Source organism: Bos indicus x Bos taurus, chromosome 1 (genome assembly GCF_003369695.1).
Source record: "Bos indicus x Bos taurus breed Angus x Brahman F1 hybrid chromosome 1, Bos_hybrid_MaternalHap_v2.0, whole genome shotgun sequence".
In the NCBI taxonomy this organism is placed as follows: Eukaryota; Metazoa; Chordata; class Mammalia; order Artiodactyla; family Bovidae; genus Bos; species Bos indicus x Bos taurus.
The window spans coordinates 62,720,164-62,740,917 of NC_040076.1; positions in this window are offsets into that span (position 1 = coordinate 62,720,164).

Consider the following 20,754-nt stretch of genomic DNA (forward strand, 5'->3'; position numbering starts at 1 on the left):
GTATTTGCTGAGATAAGTGAAAGTGAAAAGTCTCACATTTTACTTTAAAAAGCTATCAACTGTATGAGAAATGCATAGGGCTCCCTAAAATAATAGAATATTAGAGTTGGTAGGGACTCTAGAAATGATTTAATCCAGACTTTGCATTTCACAACTGAGAAACAGGGAACAGATATTCATCTAAGATTACAAATAAACTGGGAGTTATACTTGGAGTAAAAGTACAATCCAGTCTATTCCCCTTTCTCTTCTTACCTTCATAATCCTTGATTTAATATCAGTTTATGTGAAAAACTATAGGGGGTTTCAGTTGACTGAAAATTTATTATGATTCAAAAGGGTAATAAATCTGTCAAAAATGCTAATGTGATAAAAGGTGCTATTAATAAACTGTACTATCTAGTATAAGTAAGATTATAATCCCATTGTAGTCTGCCCTAGTCAGATCATATTTATGCATTTGAGCACCTAAAGGAACCTGCTGCTGCAAAGTCACTTCAGTCATGTCCAACTCTGTGCGGCCCCATAGACGGCAGCCTATCAGGCTCTCCCGTCCCTGGGATTCTCCAGGCAAGAACACTGGAGTGGGTTGCCATTTCCTTCTCCAGTGCATGAAAGGGAAAAGTGAAAGTGAAGTCGCTCAGTCGTGCCCAACTCTTAGTGACCCCATGGACTGCAGCCTACCAGGCTCCTCCATCCATGGGACCCTCCAGGCAAGAGTACTGGAGTGGGGTGCCATTGCCTTTTCCATAAAGGAGCCTAGGTAAATGATATAGATAGTGACCAGAATTCTATGGGTGTTAATGCTGTGACATATAGAAGAGAATTAGGACTACTTTAACCAGAGGAGGGAAGACTTGGACAGATATAACTATAACCAAAATATTTGAAGAGGTTCCATACAGAAGAGAAATGAATTTTGTGTGATTTTCCAGGGCATAAATAAAATAAATGGATGGATATTAGAGAGGCTAATTAATATTCAGAAACACTGTAAAAAGTAGAGAACTTCAAAGGTGAATGGATTGGCTTCTAATGCAGTGAACTTCCAATCAATAGAAGTTTTCAATCAGAGATTTTGATGACAATCTTAACAGGTAGTTTTATTAATAGCAAATGATTCTTGAAGGGGTGAATGTTAGAATTAATTACTTCCAAGGCCCCTTTACTTCTCTGCTGCTGAGAACCTGTTGTTTGAAGGACAACATTATTGAAATAAAGTAACAACCTCGACTATTTCAAACTTCTGCTATAAACTATGTGGAAGCTCCAATTCATCTTTAAAGTTTAGTTCTAAAGTACCAAACAACTTCCTCGAAAGTTTTTTCTTTTTTCCTAGAATGAGCTAATTATAATCCAGATAAATATATTTGCTGGACTAAAATTCACACTGTCAGAGGTGAAGGTCAAAAATGCAGGGTTCTATTGTATAATTAAGGGGAAGATCCTCTGGACAATATTATACTAAGTACATTCTGGATTGTGCCCAAGAATCCCCTTCCGCAGAAATGCTGGCTATGAGCCACAGAGATGACATTCAAGTTGCTCCCCAGAGAGTAATAGAGCTTTTACTATAGTATCTGAACAAGATGCCAGACCAAGGAATGGGAGGGTCTTATCAGTGGCAGTCCAGCAGGCTGGGCTACTGGAATTGTTTTACCATAGCAGTTACGAACAATAGAAACAGGCCAAGACATCTCTTTTATTCAGAAGTTGACACAAAGGGTGTTGCTAAACTCACTTATCTTAAAGAAAGAGAGTTAAAGAGAAAAGGGATTTCATGGAAACTGACAATGATGCCTTTTACTGAGAAAACTAAGTAATCTTGTTTGACTCTTTTTTTTTAATTAAAAAGTTGTTCTCCTAGAAATGCACAAAAAAACTGTCAGATTCATAGGACAATCTTCGATTAAAAGGCTTCCCTTGTGCCCACAAGGAAGGCACACATCACGTTAGCCTGGGGCTTTTTCTGGGGAGAAATTACAAAGTAAAGGAAGTGTGCGTGTGTGCTCAGTCCTGTCTGACTATTTGAGACCCCATAGACTGTAGCCCTCCAAGGTCCTCTGTCCATGGGACTTCCCAGCCAAGGATACTGAAGCGGGTTGTTATTTTTTCCTCCAGGGCATCTTCCCAACCCAGGGAATGAACCCGAGTCTCCTGTATCTTCTGAATTGGCAGGTAGATTCTTTAATGCTGAGCTACCTGGGAAGCCCTAAAGTAAAGTAATCCTGAGTGTATATCAGAAAAGGGGTGGGGGGGGGAAAGAGCTCAAATCAGAATATGATGAAAAACTTTAAAATGTAAAGAAGGGGCATCTGTTGCTATACAGGGAATTCTCTTAAATGGTGCAGTATATCATGGTCACCAGAGTAGTTCACTAGAAATACAGCTAATCACAACTGCACCCTGGACTAAGTGTATCAGAATCTGGACAGCCTTGGAAATCCCTAATCTTGAGCATCATAAAATAGTGACCATATTTCTGCCTTGATACTTGCACAACCATAACTGCTTTTGACTTTTACTCTGGAATTTCTTTGGTGACCAGATGCGGTGGATAACACTAATAATTAATAATAAGTAGTGCAATGGCACCCCCACTCTAGTACTCTTGCCTGGAATATCCCATGGACGGAGGAGCCTGGAAGCCTGCAGTCCATGGGGTCACTGAGGGTCAGACACGACTGAGCGACTTCACTTTCACTTTTCACTTTCATGCATTGGAGAAGGAAATGGCAACCCACTCCAGTGTTCTTGCCTGGAGAATCCCAGGGACGGGGAAGCCTGGTGGGCTGCCATCTATGGGGTCACACAGAGTCGGACACAACTGAAGCGATTTAGCAGTAGCAGCAGTGGTGCTTCCCAGGTGGCACTAATAGTAAAGAACCCTCCTGCCAATGCAGGAGACATAAGAAACGTGGGTTCATTCCCTGAGTCAGGAAGATCCTCTGGAGTAGGAAATAGCAATCCACTCCAGTATTCTTGCCTAGAGAATTCAATGGACAAAGGAGCCTGGAGGGCTACAGTCCACAGGGTTGCAGAATCAGACACAACTGAAGCAACTTAGGATACATGCACGCAATAGCAATACTAAATACTATGCAATAGCAGTAGTAAAGCTACATCACCTCATTTAATAATCTAAGCAATCCCAAAATATAACTATGATTTCATTTTACAGATGATAAAACCAAAAAGCGAAGTACTTTTCTTGCAACAATGATCCTAAATGACATACTTAGAATTTGAACACAGATACAGCTCCTTAGTGCATGTTCTTTCCACTACACCAAGTAGAAACAAGTTGAACCAACCACATTAAATAACCAGTATTCAAATTTTTTACCTACAAAAATTGTGATTTTATATTGTTTAACACAAGCTCAAACTCATGAAGAGAGAGAAAGCACCATATAAGAGATTACTGTGAAGAGATAAAGCTATATGAACATTGTTTCACAATTAAATCTTTTTAAGTACATTTATACTTTGGTAAAACTGGAAATAAAATATTCTACCTACTGTTGATTGGCTTGATATCTGCCTGCTTGTGTTATTAAGGATGAGTCACGAATCTGTAGCCTGGACCTGAGTGAGAAAATCTGGGCGCACAGGGCACAACATTTGGTGGGGTGTTCATTCTCAGGTGCTCATCCAGATCTTGTGTGAGCTTGAGAATTAAAACCTCCTTACATGTGCACCTTGGACGACCCCTTTGCTCATCCTAGCCCTGGCTTCATAGTTTATTTCTCTTCCTCTTCTTTTTATTCCAATTTTGTTCATTCTATACCCAAACTATACAAGGCAGGCAATCAAAATCATAAGATACAAGTCCAAGGCAGCTCTATTTTGTGTGCATACTGAAAAAGGTCACTTACACTGTGCTGGGGAGAAAATGAAAAGAACAGGGTAAAATGGCAAGTATGTGGTTAAAAAAAGAAAAAAAAAACAATTTATTCAAAAAGGCAGCTGAGGTTGCTTTCTGTACTTATTACCCACCAAGTTATTTAGTGTGTTTTTTTCCATGGCATGACAATTCTGGTTATCATCATCATGACCATCCATTATGAATTAACTTTTTGAGCTGGGAACATTTTCTGTGTCCGAAGATACACATAAACAAAAAAGCCTGAATGAACCACCACAGACAAGAAAAATGCAACTGAATATGTTTTTAGGAAAGGGATATCAATGATAGATTCCTTCTATAACAGAATGGGTGACAGCACAAAGCCTTGGAGAGCACCCGGGACTCAGAAAGGAGCACCTTCTATATAGTGTTTTATAGAATATAATTCTGCCTCTGTCTGAACACTTTTAGAACAGAACTAATCCTCCATGAGACATCTTTCACCAGTGCCAGAGAGTATTTCCACTATAATGCTCTTTCTTCTAAGCCAAAATCTTCCTTTCTACAAGTTTGTCCAAATCTCACCCAGTATCATTGCCAACAAATGTGACACATTTTTGTCTCCAAAGTGAGCTCTCAAATACTGAGATAAACTTTTAATATGTGTTAAGGTTATACACACCAAAAAAATCCAGGCTCCTCCAATGAGCTGGACAAAGCCAAGTACTATTCCTTTAAATACACCCCAGTTTTTCAGTGGGCTTTTAAAACAGATTAGCCAGTTTGCAATGTCCATTCTTACATCAACATAGAACCCAAATCTCTAACCAGGCATGTAGGTTGGGAAGAAAGGAATAAAACTATCTCTATTTGTCATGACATAATTGTCCATATTGATCAAACTCCAGGAGATAGTGAAGGACAGGGAAGTCTGGCAGGCTGCAGTCCATGAGGGTGCAAGGAATTGGACTCAACTTAGCTACTGAACAGCGCAGCAACAATTGTCCAGACAAAAAATCCTAGAGTTTACAAAACTCTTACATAACTGAATTTAGTAAGGTCATAGATTACAAGTCCAGCATACAAAAACAGTTCAATTTATGTATACTAACAATGAATATACAGGAATTGAAATTAAAAATACAATACCAATGAGAATTGCTCCAAAGAAAATCAAGTATTTGGGGATATATTTTTCAAAACACACATAGGATTTATATCCTTAAAATTATAAAATGTTGATAAAAGAAAAGAAAGAAGGCCTAAATAAATAAATGGAGAAATATATCATGGAGTAGAAGATTCAACATGGTGAAGATGTCAATTCTTTCCAAATAGAGTTATAAGTTTAATGTAAGACCTATTAAAATTCCAGCAAGTTATTTTTGTAGACATAAACAGCTTACTGTATGGCACAGGTCATAGACTACCTAAATTAAGCTTGGCAAAGAAGAATAAAGGGGTGGAATCACTCTTCCTAATATCAAGTCTTACTATAGAGCTATAACATTAAAGATGGAATGGTAGAAGAACAGACTAATAGGTCTAGTTTCACAGTGAAACTAGAAATAGACCCAAAGAAATATGTTCAAATTATTTTTTAAGGTGAAAGTAATTCAGTTTAAGAATGATAGCCTTTTCATAAGATGAATTGAAAGACTAGCATTGAAACATATACATTACCATACATATGAGCTAATGGGAAGTTGGTGTATATATATATAACACAGGGAGCTTGATATGGTGCTCTGTGACAACCTAGAGGGGAGGATAGGAGTGGGCCGAGGGGGAAGTTTAAGAAGGAGGGGACACACATATACTTATGGCTGATTCATGCCGTTGTATGGCAGAAGCCAATACAATATTGTAAAGAAATTATCCTCCAATTAAAAATAAAATTTTAAAAATGACATATTTTTCAATAAAAGGTCTTGGAGCAAGTGAATGGTCACAGGGAAAAGAAAAAAAATGAACCTCTACATAAATCTCATACCTCACATCTTATGTAACAGTTAATTAAAGTGAATCATACACTTAAATGTAAAATATAAAACAAAAAAAATTTAGTAACAAAAAGAAAAATCTTTGGAATCTAGAATTAATCAAAGGCTGTTATACTTGACACAAAACTAGGATCCATAAAAGGAAATTTTGCAAATTGGAGCTCATCAAAATTAAATATTTTTACTCTGTGAAAGCCCATATTATGAAGATGAAAAGACAAGCTACAAGACTGGAAGAAAATATTTGTAAATGACATATTTGACAAAAGACTAATATTGAGAATACATCAATAACTCTCTATACTGAAGAGTAAGACATAAACAAACAAATAAATACAATCAATACAATTAGGAAATGGGCAGAAAACATGAACAGACATTTCACTGAGAAGATATGAAGATGACAAATAAAAACACAAAAAGATGTTTAACATCATCAGCCATCACAGAAACACAAAGTAAAACCACAATGAGATATCGCCACACATATCAGTATGGTTAAAATAAAAAAAGAGTTATAATTCCAAATGCTGGCAGGGATTCAGAGAAACTGCATCACTTGGACATTACTGATGAGAATTTAAGATCCAATAGTCACTGTAGACAACAGTTTGACAGTTTCTCTTAAAGCTAAAGATGAAATGACCACATAAGGCAGCAATTGCACTTTGAGGCACCTGTCCCTGAAGAATGAAAACTTTCTTTTCACCTGAAAGCCCCACAAAGGCAAATATTCATAACAGCTTTATTTATGATAGATGAAAACTAGAACTAGCCCATATATTCTTCAACATGTGAATATTTAACTCATCTGTGGGACATATATACCATGGAACATTACTTATAGATAAAACAAATGAATTATTGAAAGCACCAAGTTGGATGGATCTCTATGAACTTAAGCTGAGTGAAAAAAAAAGCCAATCTCAAAAAGTTACAGACTGTATGATCTCAGTTTATAACATTTTTGAAATGATAAGATTTTAGAAATGGAGGGTTTGGGGCCAGCAATTGGGGTATAATACACTGACGAAGATAAACACACATACATACAAGATACCAGGTAAAATGGAAATATGAAGAAATTGTGAATATATGTTGATTGTGATATTATTATAATTTTGAAAATTGTTATCATTGAGGAAAACTCAGTTTTTTTCAAGAACCTCCTGTTGATTCAGTTTTCTTTCTTTCTCAGTATCTTTTCTGATACGTAGAGAATTTCAGCTAGAGACTCATTTAGTAAACATTTAAACTTCTGATAGCCTACAAGAAGGCAAGCAAATGACTTCTTATCTAATGTGCTAGCAACAGCAGCAGCATCAGGTCCAAGCTACAGCAACAATCAAACGATAGCTAGTAACTACCTTCTTATAGGCTTTAGAGACTGAAATTGAAAATATGGGCAACCACACCGTCAAACCCACAGGTTTTCCTAAACATTATTACAGGAATCTTCAAAAGGCAGTCAGTTTTCTCCAGTGTGAAGAAGCCCTGTTTTTTGTGTGTGCATAATTATGTGGTATGGATGTTCAGTTCAGTTCAGTCACTCAGTAGTGTCCTATTCTTTGTGACCCCATGAACTGCAGCACACCAGGCTTCCCTGTCCATCACCAACTCCCGGAGTTTACCCAAACTCATGTCCATTGAGTCAGTGATGCTATCCAACCATCTCATCCTCTGTCATCCCCTTCTCCTCCTGCCCTCAATCTTTCCCAGCATCAGGGTCTTTTCAAATGAGTCAGCTCTTTGCATCAGGTGGCCAAAGTATTGAAGTTTCAGCTTCAACATCAGTCCTTCCAATGAATATTCAGGGCTGATTTCCTTTAGGACTGACTATTTCAATCTCCTTGCAGTCCAAAGAACTCTCAAGAGTCTTATCCAACAACACAGTTCAAAAGCATCAATTCTTTGGTGCTCAGCTTTCTTTATAGTCCAACTCTCACATCCATACATGACTACTGGAAAAACCATAGCCTTGACTAGACAGACCTTTGTTGACAAAGTAATATCTCTGCTTTTTAATATGCTGTCTAGATTGGCCATAACTTTCCTTCCAAGGAGTGTCTTTTAATTTCATGGCTGCAATCACCATCTGCAGTGATTTTGGAACCTCCCAAAATAAAGTCAGCCACGGTTTCCACTGTTTCCCCATCTATTTGCCATGAAGTGATAGGACAAGATGCCACAATCTTAGTTTTCTGAATGTTGAGCTAAAGCCAACTTTTTCATTCTCCTCTTTCACTTTCATCAAGAGGTTCTTTAGTTCTTCTTCACTTTCTGCCATAAGGGTAGTGTCATCTGCATATCTGAGGTTATTGATATTTCTCTCGGGAATCTTGATTCCAGCTTGTGCTTCTTCCAGCCCAGTGTTTCTTATGATGTACTCTGCATATAAGTTAAATAAGCGGCGTGACAATGTAACTTCATTGCAAAAATGAGATGACCTCATGCAAAAGGGTAAGCCATTCCTCATTTGTAAAACATGTGGAGTCTCAAGCACAAACTATAGCAATGGCTAGTGAAAAGTTTGCTCAGTAAAAGCTTAGTAAAAGCGTCCTGGCTGGTGGTTGGAGAGAAAAAGTTTCTCCTTTAGTCTTTATACCACCATCTAATAACAAGTAGCAGAGACAGAGAGATATAATGGCAAAACAAAGCAAGATGCAGCTCTTGGGAGAAAAAGTAAAGAAATCTGCTCAGAACTGGACCAGGCTATGAACCTTGGAAAAAAGTGGGCATAGCTTATGAGCTAGGAACTTATGTTTTGTAAAACGGGGAGTGGGGCGGGCGGCTTCCCAGGTATCTCAGATGGTAAAGAATCTGTTTTCGTGCAGGAGACCCAGGTTCTATCCCTGGGTTGGGAAGATCCTCAAGAGAAGAGCATGACAACCCATTCCAGTATTCTTGCCTGGAGAATCCCATAGACAGAGGAGCCGGCAGGCTACAGTTTCATGGGGTTGCACAAAGCTGGACATGACTGAGAGACTTTCACTTTCACTTTTCACTGACTTGAGATGTCTTGCATTTTTCCTTTTTTTTTTTTTTTTTTTTTTGTTGTTGATTTTAGGAAACATCTTGACATTTCCAGCTATTCTTAACAGTACTAAAGGAATTTTGTCTGCATTTGAGCCTCAACTTTTAAGGGAGAGAGTAGTGTCCTTTAGGGAAGAACCAGTGGCAATAAATTTCCAGTGAAGCTCCCAAGAGAAAGATAAAGCTCATAGAAAAGAGATATGGAGGCCCCCTCGAGGGCCACAGCTCTCCTCTTGCTAAGCTATGAAGTTTGCATGCTTATATTTAAGAAGGGAACAGGGAACAGTGCTTTTATCCATAAGGCAGAATTTTTTTTTTTTTTTACCTCCTTCATCTTCACCCCCCAAAGTCTGTGCTAATGCTAATTACCATTTGCTCTGTGACTTCATGCCAAGGCTGCTATAGTTTACAACCACATGATCTAGTTCCTGCTCTCATTCTTCTGACTGAAACACACCGTCTAGATTACTGGTGTCATAGTCTGTGGACGATTCAAAGTCATTTTCCGTCACTTGCTTTTCAGGGCACTTTATGTTCAAGGTGGTATCGATTGACAGCGCACCAGTGTGGGAGCAGGAGGCACTGGATATAAAAGAAATAGAAGATACAGTCTTGCCCTTGGAGAATTTATAAGTCACTGAAAAGGGCTTGGGAAGGCTTAGAAAGCAATTCGCAAACAGACATATTAATCGAGTGTAAACAGAGTATTATATTAAGGTCAGGCAGAATCTACAGAGCAAAAGAAGGATAATAAAAATAACAACTAGAATTATATAGTCTTTCTAATTTACAAATACCTCTCTTGCCTTATCTCATTGGCTACAACCCTTTCAAATAAACGACTAACTTTTCACTATCCTGTCTAGCTGATGAAGGATCTGAGACTCAAAGTTTGTCAATACTGTGGCCATACTGGAGTTCTGAACCCTCTTTTTTTTTCTTCTACAACATTCTATGTTCAGAATGTGAGAAGGTGAGATTAATCTGGGAAGTAGGAGAGTTTGGAATAGGGCTTTATGGGAAGTAAAATTATGTGTAATGGCAGAGAAAAATGAAAAGAATGCTCCAGGTGCATTGTTAATCTTAAATCGGACAAAAACAGAAAGCCTGCACACAATGCAGGAACCATTTGTTTTTAAAGAACTCCTTTTGAATAATGTAAAACCCTGTGCGTTGGGGAGACAATTTCTGTACACTCATCCTTTCTCTCTTGTTTCAATAACGATATTTGTTAAATGTATAACCTTGAACTGATCACACAATCAATCCACTCTCCTTGCTCCATGTTGGATATAATAACAACATTTTCATTGGTGGCAACTAGCTCAAAGGCGTTCCATCCTTCTTACAAACATAAATCTTCAATACATCTCTTTGCAGCAAGGAGAAGGCAGGTGTTAATTTTCATGAGGCTGCATAAGGAGATGGCGATACATGAATTCCTTCTGAATTAAAAAAGTAGCGTAGGCAAACTAAGAACCATTTCACAGGCATAAAGCCCATGGATGGATATACATTGGAGGCATAGCATGCCCTGCAAGCTAAAGCTCCCTGCAACACAACACTTAAGAGCAACATAAATAAAACAGAGACTTAGGACAGAGTCACCAAAGAGAAAGTGATAATCCTCCCATAAACAAAAGACAGCTATATATGTTGGTGAGGGAGCTCCATGTTTTTTAACATCAGTGTTAAAGGTCAAATCAATCTGTTTTGGGGGGAAATTGTAATTTTTCCCTTCCATAGCTGGAATTTCATTTCCATCTTCCCTGAATGAAGTCTACAACCTAAAATGCCATACAGGTGAAAAGAGAGATGCAATACTGGCTTATCATTTACAGCATACATTGCATTTCATCAGCACAGAAATGTAAAAACTCAACCAACAGGATTTCCAAAAGAGCCTTCTGCTTCACTGAGCTGCCACCCCACTCTGCTTTTTGTCTACCCAACCCCAGTGTTTTACTTTTTGCCTATGCCTTATTTGCAGAGAAGGCAATGGCAACCCACTCCAGTACTCTTGCCCGGAGAATCCCAGGGACAGAGGAGCCTTGTGGTCTGTTGTCTATGGGGTCGCACAGAGTCGGACACGACTGAAGCGACTTAGCAGCAGCAGCAGCAGCAGCATGCCTTATTTGTATCATATCATCCACTATTTGTTGAACAGTTAATTAGAATGTGCTCTCCTGGCAGAGAAGAGATGAGTAAGAAATAATTCTTGACCTCAAGGTGGTGTATGGTTAAAAATATTTGAGTGGCAATCAACAACACAACCTTACATGTGGCAAGGAGCCACACTGCAAGAACAAGAATCTTGAAGGACACTGTGTCGAATTACAAGGGACTCGGTATTGAGAGTTGGAAGGTCTTTGTTCTATTCTTCACTCTTTCCTACTAAATTATGGCCATAACATTATCTGTTTGTGCCTTAAAGAATTTATCTGTACCACATAAACAGTAATAGTTGCCTTGCCTACTGGAGGACATTATTGTGAAGAACACATGAGCTTTGACTAGAGTTACAAATTATAAAACTGAATGATGAAAGCAGTTAAGAATGAGCATTAAAGTGAAAAATAACTAGAAAGGGGTCAGGTGGCCACCATGCTAATTTTGGGACAAGTTTTAAGAAAAACAAAGGGATTAAGATGAGAAAAACTGTCAGCAGAGAAAAGAATTGGACAGGCAGGCAGAATGAAGCAGAAATGCCAGGAGAGGATTCATCAAGTGAAGAACAGAATGATGGAAGAAAGAGGAGAGGGGGACAGAGAAACAGAGAGTGTGACAGAGAAAGACAGAAAGAGACATAGACAGAGAGAGGAAAAAAATAAAAGTGTAAAGTTGGAGAGTGGGAGGCATGCATAATACAGTATACTAGTCTGTCAGAATGCAAGTATCTGAGGGTAGAGACCATCTTTGAATCCACCTACAATACTTAAAATACTGTGCTGTATACTGAATCCATAGTAGACACTAACTTCATATTTGCTGAAATTAAAAAAAAAAAGACTTGCCATATTAGGAAATCTTTTGATTCTTTTGCCAAAATCATCACAAGGATACGTTTTAACTTCTTACAAAATTACCCTTGTCTGTCTTTTTCCTTCAGGCTCCACCTGCCTTGAGCAAGTGGAATTCATTTTCTTAAGTGCAGCAAGCTGTAAACATACATATCACAAAAGTTAAAATAATATAGACTTCAAAATAGCAGATACGTTACAGCTGATTTTTTAAGAAAACACAGTGCAGTAAGTGCATGTGAGACCACCAGAAGCAGATTGAACTTAGACAACAAATGACACACAGCGGAATAAATTATTGGGACATTGATTTGTGTGTGTGAGTGTGTACCTGTTTTTATAATTCTCACCTCTCTGTTTCAAAGAGATAGACGTTAGTATTCTATCACTTTAGGACTAATGGCAGTGTATGGAGATTGCTACCACCACTTCAATGTCTTCCTGGGGAAGATGACCAATGACGCCATGCCTGTGAGGCGTAAGGCAAGTCCTTGGGTGAATAAAAAGGACAGAGCAAGGGCAAAAGAGGTTCCTCAAGACCAGAGAAGAGAGGGGCCCCACAAAACACAGGAGTGCTTGTAGTTCTCCTTGGCGGAGCCACAGCAGGTAGAAAATCTTGGCGATAGAGGGTAGTGGCTGTATGGTATACTCCCAGAGGGTAAACTGTATGAGTTCAGCTTCTAGCTGTGACATAGAGCCTTTTTGATCAAGTGTGGCACAACAAACACAGGACCCCTTCAGGGACTATGACGTCTTTGAAAATGAAATCATATGTGGACCAAAACTAGAGTAATCTCTCTGAAAGTTATGCTTTGAATAAGACCCTTAGAATCATTTTATGCCCTGAAGGGAAGAATCCCAATTAATGACAGAAAATCAATTTCTCGTTAGCCTTAGGAAATGGAAGGATTTGTGTCAGATTTGATTTGATATTAGAAAAATAAAGACAACCTGCTTATGAATATTTAATAGCTGTCCATGTGACTCTCCACCCTGCTAACCCTCAAGAACCATTGCTTTAGGCAGAATATTTTCTCTAAGCTACAAACAGGAGGTAAACACCAAAACTGGCAATCTCTTATAGGCACATTTGTAAAGAAAATAGTAAAAAACGAGCTCTTTTGCCTATCCTATATATGCAATGGGAGGAAGATTGAGCCAGAGTATTATTATATGTATACAATCAAGAGTAATGGAATCTTGTAATTGCACAAAGGTTCAGGGGTAAAGTTGAACTCCTGAGACCGAGCCATAAGGAGTACTTAGATTCAGGCATGAGCGTGTCTGATAGTGTGATGGCTCTGGCCTGACAGGTGTGTATTTACATGAGTATTCAAAGACTTAGGTGGAAATTTATTCTAAAGGAAGGAAGGAGAAAGCAGAATGTTTAGACTAATAACATAGCATTGTTGTAAAAGGGAGGAGTGATTCTGAATGTAACTTGGTGTCTGTAACCTGAAGTTGCCTTCTGACTGAATTCGCCTTCCACTTGAATTCCAATGAACTTATTTATATCTTATTTTAAGGAGAAAAGTAAAAACTAATAAGGTAATTTGTGTTCATTTCTTTAAAAGTATTACGACACAGGGAAGCTCTATTTTGAAACCCAGGTGGCACAGAGAACCTTAACCTGCTACTAAAACAACTAGAAAACTATATAAAATATGAAACTGCACAAGACAGAAACCAACTCTTTTCAGATATTGGGCAACAGGCTAGACTTTGAGTCTTGAGAAGGGGTAAACAGATGATGGCACCTTAGGACAGACTAGCACAGGGATGATCAATCCAAGGAGAAGACAGTGGTTTTGCAGAGTTGATGTGACAGAGATCTGAGTTGAGGGGACAGGAGTGGTGGGATTTTACAGGGGAGAGTTCCAGAGAAAAAGTACTTATTCAGAAAAAGATCTTTAGAAATTGCACAAAGCTTCCTTCAGGCTTTGGCTGAGTATAAGCTAAGCCTACTAAGATGAAGCTTCATAGGACTGGACTAAGAAACACCTAGAAAAAGAATAGCTACGAAGAGTTGCAATCTAAACAAGTCCCAGAAATCACACAGCCTTGGCATATCTTTGATTTCCAACCAACCGGCAGAAGACTCTTCCTTGGAGCATTCAGTTGAAATCCCAGCATGTTCCTGCTTTAGTAGTAGAGTTAAACAAGCCCTACCGTAAAGGACACTCCAGGTCTAAATAAACAAGCCTTAAGGTTAAAACAAAGCTTAAAACAATCAAATTGATTTGCAAGTAATTTTAACTGCTTGCCAAAACAAATAGCAACACTCTAAAAAAGAAGACAGCAGAAACCAAAAACTCAGCAAGTTGTTTCATTCTTATCTGGTAGGCATTCAAAAATTACTAGGATAAGAGAAACAAGAAAATGTATGTGTAATGAGGAGAAAATCAGTCAATGGGAACAGGAAAAATTTGAGATGTTGGAATTAGTAGACAAGCACTTTAAAAGAGCTGCTATGAATATGTTCAAAGATTTGAAGGAAAACATGAGCATAATTAGGACAGAAGTAGAAGTTTTATGAAAAAAATAAATTTCTGAATTTAGACAATACAATATCTGAAATTAAAAATTGACTGAATGGGTTTATCATAAAATTAGCACAGCAGAAGAAAAACATCAGTGAACTTGTGAGAGCTGGACTATAAAGAAAGCTGAGCGCCGAAGAATTGATGCTTTTGAACTGTGTTGTTGGAGAAGACTCTTGAGAGTCCCTTGGACAGCAAAGAGATCCAACCAGTCCATCCTAAAATAAATCAGTCCTGAATATTCATTGGAAGGACTAATGTTGAGGCTGAAACTCCAATACTTGGCCACCTGATGCGAAGAAATGTTTTATTGGGAAAGATTGAAGGTGGGAGGAGAAAGGGATGACAGAGGATAAAATGGTAGGATGGCATCACCGACTCAGTGGACACGAGTTTGAGTAAATTCCAGGAGTTGGTGATGGATAGGGAGGCCTGGAGTGCTGCATTCCATGGGGTTGCAAAGAGTAGGACACGACTGAATGACTGAACTGAACTGAAGACCTAGCAAGAAAATTCCCAAACTGAATCACAATGAGAAAAGTGACTGAAGGAAAGATGAAAATATCTCCTCACGGCGAATGCAGTGCTTATAAGAATACTGATAGATTTGAATGCTCTGGAGAAGGCAATGGCACCCCACTCCAGTACTCTTGCCTGGAAACTCACATGGACGGAGGAGCCTGGTGGGCTGCACTCCATGGGGTCGCTGAGGGTCGGACACAACTGAGCGACTTCACTTTCACTTTCCACTTTCATGCATTGGAGAAGGAAATGGCAACCCACTCCAGTGTTCTTGCCTGGAGAATCCCAGGGATGGGGGAATCTGGATGGGCTGCCATCTCTGGGGTCGCACACAGTCAGACACGACTAAAGCGAATTAACAGTTAGCAGTATGATTTAAAAAAAAAGTTTTAAGTGAAAACTGAGGAAATATTTCCTCTTCAGTCTGAACTTGAACCTGTATCAGCTTATCAAGGACTCCAGAGACTTTCCTTTCTTAAGTTTATGTCTTGAAGACTCCAGAATTTTTGCATTAGTGCCCAGAAAGGGTGCAAATTCCTGGAGTGAGGCAGGTGCTGCTGCTGTTGCTGCTGAGTCGCTTCAGTCATGTCTAACTCTGTGTGACCCCATAGATGGCAGCCTACCAGGCTCCCCCGTCCCTGGGATTCTCCAGGCAAGAACATTGGAGTGGGTTGCCACTTCCTTCTCCAATGAATGAAAGTGAAAAGGGAAAGTGAAGTTGCTCAGTCGTGTCCGACTCTTCACGACCCCATGGACTACAGCCCACCAGGCTCCTCCGTCCATGGGATTTTCCAGGCAAGAGTACTGGAGTGGGGTGCCATTGCCTTCTCCAAGTGAGGCAGGTGAATTCTCCTTAAAATTCAGGGATAGGGCTGAGAAGTCCTTGACTAGCTTCACAGGTAACAGAGTGCTCAGCAGAAGATGGCTTATCAGGAGAAGGACTTGGACAGAGAGGATGAAAAGACAGAAAGCTCATTGTAACTGATATAACTTATTCATAAGTAAACGTGAAAGACAAAATACTAAAGGTATTTACCAGAAATAAATGGGGCTTAAGTGGGTGCAGGGTTAGAGATGAGGAATATCTTGCATGAAGTTTAAGGTCAGTGAAACTATGTGATGGAAAATTCTCCCTAACTGAGTAAAACACAACCACGGGTACAGAAAAGGTCCACATAGTAGTGTTTTTAAAGTTAAATTTAGTAAGACTGTATTAGTTATCTCTTGCTGCATAACAAGTTACTCCTTAGTAGCTTGAAATAACATTTATTTTCTCACAGTTTTTGTAGGTCAGGAATCCAGGCATGGATTAGCTGTTTTGTTTTGTTTTTTCCTTCAGGGACTCTCACAGCTACAATCCGGGTGTAGGATGTGCCTCTAGTATCAAAGTCTCCAATGGAGAAGAATCCACTCCAAGATCACTATGATCACTACTGACAGCATTCCATTTTCATGAGTGGTGGACAGAGGGTCTCACTTCCCAGAGGGCTTGTGGCTGGAGGCTGCCCACAGACCATTGCCAGGTGTGCCTCTCCAGCATGGCAGCTTGTTTCATCAAAGGGCACATGGAGAAGTCCAAGGGGAGAGAGTCCAGCAAGATGGAAATCACAACTTTCATAATTTAATCATGAAAGGAGCATCCTGGCACTTTTTTCAGATTCTGTCCTTTAGAAGCAAATCACAAGGTCCGACCCACACCAAAGAATAAGCTATAAAAATCATGGGGTGGGGATCTTTGAGAGCCTTCTGTAGATATGAAACCAAGTAAGACTGGGGGAAGTATTTATCTAGGCTCGATGTCCCTTCTGGAGAGTGATGCCCTAAATAAAACAACATTTGGAGTGGATCAAGTCCCTCAACTGCTCAGACAACCAACATCCTCAGATGCCTGGAGTCACCACAGTGAAGCTGGAGATGAGGGAAACGTGTAAAAAGGAGTTAGTAGGGGAAAAGAATGGTAATGCTAAAGCATATAAGAAGTTTTACTTGGGACTTCCCTTTGGTTCAGTGGTTAAGAACCTGCCTGCCACTGCAGGGGACATGAGTTTGATCCCTGGTCCAGGAAGATTTCACATGCTGCAGGACAACTAAGCCCATGTGTCACGATTACTGATCCTGAGCTCGAGGGTCCATGCTCCACAACAAGAGAAAACACCACAATGAAAAATCCACTCATGACAACTAGAGAGTAGCCTCTACTTGTCACAATTAAAGTCCACACATAGCAACGAAGACCCAGAGAAGCCAGAAAGAAAGAAGCAAAGAAGTTCTACTTGCTTTAAAAATGATATTTCCTTTACAATAACAATTTAGTAGACATTTTAAATGATGTTTTAACATATGATGTTTCATGTGAGTGAACAGATTTTTCTAGTTTCCAAGCCATCACTGAGCTCCTGATAAGAGAAGTTTAAGAAGTCCTCTAAGTATGATTTGTTATACTCTTATTTAAGCTTCAACCATTTAAGCACTTCTTTTGTGACTTTTTCCAGCTGTATTATTATGAATATATTTTTTAAGTTTAATACGTATTTTATTCTAATAAAATATTTTAAGACTATTTTTATAATCACTGCTATAACCAGAAATCTATTATTGAGGCTTCCCTTGTGGCTCAGATGGTAAAGAGTCTGCCTGCAATGCAGGAGTCCGGGATTCAATCCCTGTGTCAAGAAGATCATCTGGAGGAGAGCATGGCAATCCACTCTGGTGTTCTTGCCTGGAGAATCCCATGGACAGAGAAGCTTGGTGGGCTACAGTCCATAATCACTGCTATAACCAGAAATATATTATTACTAGTCATAAATATTTTTCTTATATATGTCAAATTAATGTAAGTCTACTAAAATTTGTAAATGTTTTTCTATGAACTGCTTATAATCACCCATCCCCAGCAAAGGCAGAGCATATTTAGATAAATGCATATCATGGAAGGAACATGTGCTTTGGGTTTGAATAATCACTTTACTATTTTCTATTTGTTAAAATATATGTAAGTGTTGGGTTTATTTGGACCTTATATTCCTTTTTATGAAACTAGGATGATAGTATATACCTTGAAGTACTGTGCTTTGATTTTTAATGAGGTAATAGTTGTGAAAAGGACCATATTTAGTATTCAATAACAACTGCAAAAATAGTAAGATTGGCAATAACTAATATTTATTGACAATTATTATGTGCCAGTCACTGTACTAAAACATGTGAATATGTTGTCAATAAAAGTTAATGCTTTGTCAGAAGCTATCATATCAAGTAACTCAACAGTCCCATCAAGTATTGATTACCACAGGTCCTAAGTTTCTGTAGAAATGAAAAATGTTCGAGGGTGTGCTGTTAGAATACAACATTTACAGTAAGTCTAATATTACAGCTGGAAAAAAAGTAATATGATAAAATGGAATCAGGTCTATATTATAGATAAAATTTATGACATTTAAATGTCTCCCTTTGAAATGTGTTATAGTATATGGATTATATCTAATTAGCCCTCATAGTTCATAAACTGGTGCATTAAGCCATTGCAGTTGATTATGTCACATTTAAAGGGCAAATACATTCACACATGTGGGGTTTCCTACAAGGTATAAGAACAGAAAGTATGTCAAAAATGTGTCCTGTGGGTGGTAATGTTCTTTAGAATATTCTTAAGTATATAAGACATGTTCTTTATGTGCCTTGATTCCACTATACCAAGTCTGCAATGCTCTCGTCAAAATGTTTAGAAGAGGAACTAAAAAGCCTGTTGATGAAAGTGAAAGAGGAGCGTGAAAAAGTTGGCTTAAAGCTCAACTTTCAGAAAACTAAGATTGTGGCATCTGGTCCCATCACTTCATGGCAGATAGATGGGGAAACAGTGGAAACAGTGTCAGACTTTATTTTCTGGGGCTCCAAAATCACTGCAGATGGTGACTGCAGCCATGAAATTAAAAGACACTTACTGCTTGGAAGGAAAGTTATGACCAGCCTAGATAGCATATTGAAAAGCAGAAATATGACTTTGTGGTCCATCTAGTCAAGGCTATGGTGTTTCCAGTGGTCATGTATGGATGTGAGAGTTGGACTGTGAAGAAAGCTGAGCACCGAAGAATTGATGCTTTTGAACTGTGGTGTTGGAGAAGACTTTTGAGAGTCCCTTGGACTGCAAGGAGATCCAACCAGTCCATTCTAAAGGAGATCAGTCCTGGGTGTTCATTGGAAGGACTGATGCTGAAGCTGAAACTCCAATACTTTGGCCACCTCATTAGAAGAGTTGACTCATTAGAAAAGACCCTGATGCTGGGAGGGATTGGGGGCAGGAGGAGAAGGGGACGATAGAGGATGGTATGGCTGGATGGCATCACCGACTCAATGGACATGAGTTTGAGTGAACTCCGGGAGTTGGTGATGGACAGGGAGGCCTGGCGTGCTGCGATTCATGGGGTCACAAAGAGTCGGACATGACTGAGTGACGGAACTGAACTGAACGTATTTCAGTATTGAGTTCTATCTTCCCATGAACTCTGATCTTACTCTGATCTCACTTCTTCTACCTGGTGTTTTTTGTCTATTCAGACTTTCTCACTTAAGTGGTTTTCATGGAGCAGACTTTCCTGAAGGTTGAGGTGACAGGTTTTTGCTTCAGTCTGCTGCTTAGCAGTCTAAAAACTCCCTGCTTCACTCTTTTCTGGGGCTTCTTCCTTTAGCTTCCCTGAGAGGCATTCTCTTGTACATTATTATGCAGAGTAACTTAACCCTTCATCACCTACCCAGCTCAGAGCCTGCCACTAAAGTAGACAACGCAAAGCAACAGATTCTTCCAGAAGAGCACAGATGAACAGGAAGATAATTTGAATTTCTTTACTTCCTATCATCTCAACCAATTTCCCTGAGAGAAAAGAAACAGTACATACAGATAATTTTATCCAAATCCTTTAGAAAGCAGAATAATCTATACTTATTTTGGGGTGCTAAGTAATAACTCTTCTGTTATAACTGGATAATTACAGGTATAAACAAGGACTGTTCAATGCTCCTACTCTCAATTCAGCTGTTCCCTCTTCCAAGGAAGGAGTTTCTGACTCTACCTTCTAGCATGCTTCATAGTAGCTATGCACACATAATAACAGAATGACTAGACTTTTGACATAATCAAATCCAGTGCCCCCATTTCATAGAATGGTAAACAGATGGCTACCAGTAACTAAATTTAAATAGCTATTCAAGATGAACAGACAACAGTGAAAATCAACATTATTGCACAACTCCATATTCTCAGTGGATCATTTAAGTATCTAGGATGAAAAGTTAAAACGAAAAAAGAGTTACTAGTGTTCTGAGACCAACAGGTATCCCCAAGAATTTTCATAGGTGAAGATGTGAGTAATATTTGGAAGATTCAAACCCTAACTGCATCTGGTCCCCTCTTTACCTAGTACATTCCCTCCTCTCCATCATATTCATCACTAATTTGCACTCTACCTAACATTTCAGCACACAGGAGGAGAGCAGAGGCCACAGGCTTCTAGAATCCTGAGGTAACTTTTTCTCCTTGATAATAGCTATGATCCACTTTTCAGTCCCTACTGCAGTCTGTCACTAGACAGCCAAACTTTTGGCTGAAAAGCCAGGAATACCAGACTAACGATGGTAGCAAGATCCTCACTTTCTCTAAAAATATCAGAGGATTGAAGGGTGACCCCATATGGGCCGGGGCGGATGTGATAAAATGCAAATGTTCAGCTTCCGGTGGGAGAGAGAAGGATGCTGTACTAGGTCAGAAGAGTGGAATGAATGAGGATAGTTTT